The sequence below is a fragment of the Lontra canadensis genome, unplaced genomic scaffold (genome assembly GCF_010015895.1).
Source record: "Lontra canadensis isolate GAN:19392208 unplaced genomic scaffold, GSC_riverotter_1.0 scaffold127, whole genome shotgun sequence".
In the NCBI taxonomy this organism is placed as follows: domain Eukaryota; kingdom Metazoa; phylum Chordata; class Mammalia; order Carnivora; family Mustelidae; genus Lontra; species Lontra canadensis.
In genome coordinates, this window is record NW_022631121.1 from 4,242,647 (window position 1) to 4,244,305 (window position 1,659).

Sequence of the window (1,659 nt, forward strand, 5' to 3'; positions counted from 1 at the left end):
GCTTACAATGCATCTGCTAATATGCCTGAAATAACTCTGAAACATGAATCTGATAAAACCTGGGAAATCCTTTGGGAAATGTAACATATAATTAAGTGACTTCTTGAACTTTCAAATAGGGATAAATAAAATACAATGCTTGCACATTTCAAAAATAATCTAGCAATGAAGTCTTGCCATTTGCAAAAATATGGATGGATCTAGAGAATATAATGCTAAGCAAAAGAAGTCAGTCAGAGAAAGACAAATACTATATAATTTCATTCATATTATTGTCGAAAACCCACCTCTGTGCTTCAGAGCCAAAACATAACACAAAGACAGAGGTTGGGTTAAAGAGAAGCAATAGCTTTACAGCTTTGCTGGGCAAAGGAGGCTGTGGCAGGCTATAGTTTTCAAAAACTGCAAGCCCCAACCCAACCCCCACAGGAAGGGGTTAGGCTGTTTTATATAGAAATATGGGATCTAGCCAGTTTTGATAGGAATTATATATTTGCTGCCAGCCTCATTAGTCATTTTCAGGGTGGTACCCAGTTACTGAAAGAAAAGGCTAAGAAAGGAGGAGGAAAGGTTTGCAGAAGGGGAAAAAGGTTATTTTAAAAACCAAGCTTTGCTGAACAATTAGTGTAGCCATTTTGATTTTTGTTCAACTTCATGCTGTTAGGCCATTTCAATATGTAGAATTTAAGAAACAAAACAAACAAGCAAAGAAATAGAAAGATAGAGAGAGAAACCAAGAAAGAGACTCTTTACTATCGAAAACAAACTAATGGCTACCAGAGGGGGAGGTGGGTGAGGGGTTGGATGAAATAGGTGATGGGGATTAAGGAGTACAACTGTGATGAGCACTGGATGTTGTAGGGAAGTGTTGAATCACTATATTGAACACCTGAAACTAATATAATACTGTATGTTAACTACACTGCAATTAAAATAAAAAACAGACCCAGCCGAGGAACACAGTGATGGAATAGGACTGTAGGTTTACATCTCAGATACACAACTACATAACTATCAAATCATCCTAAATGTCCCAGAAATCAACCTGAAGACTGACAGAACTAATTAATGGGAGGGAAGAGGCCACATTGAAGACAGTAGGAAGCACAGAGATGTGGTGGTTTAGGGGAGAAATGGATCAAGGCTGCTGAGGAAGGGGAGGGAGCTGTGGTTACTGAGCAGGTGAGACAGAAACACACAGGGGAATGCACAAAGAGAATGTTTCCCCAAAGCCACTGACTTGGAAAATGAGATGAGCTGAGTTTTGTGAGTTCCTGCAACCAGTGAGGCTTAAAGCCTGGAGTTTTAAAGGTTAGCTGATTTGGCTGGGATACAGCCTGAAAGTCACTACCCTGCTCCTGAAGAGAAGCAAGACAAACAACCCAGGAGGATAGAGCCTAGAAAGAGTGAACTGTAAAGTGCCTAGGGCACACAGTGGGGAGATCATTCACTCTTAGTGCATGTCCCTGAGAGGCAGCATTCATGGAGACAACTCTCTGGGAACAAAGGAGCTGGCCAGTGCCATTTACCTTTCCCACCCCTCATCATAAACACAGAGCCACCTACAGGAAACAGCATGGTGCCAATACTGGCTGCCTAACTTGCTTACACCAAGTCCCACCCTTCTGTGCTCCAGCAGAACTACCCTTCTCAGACACA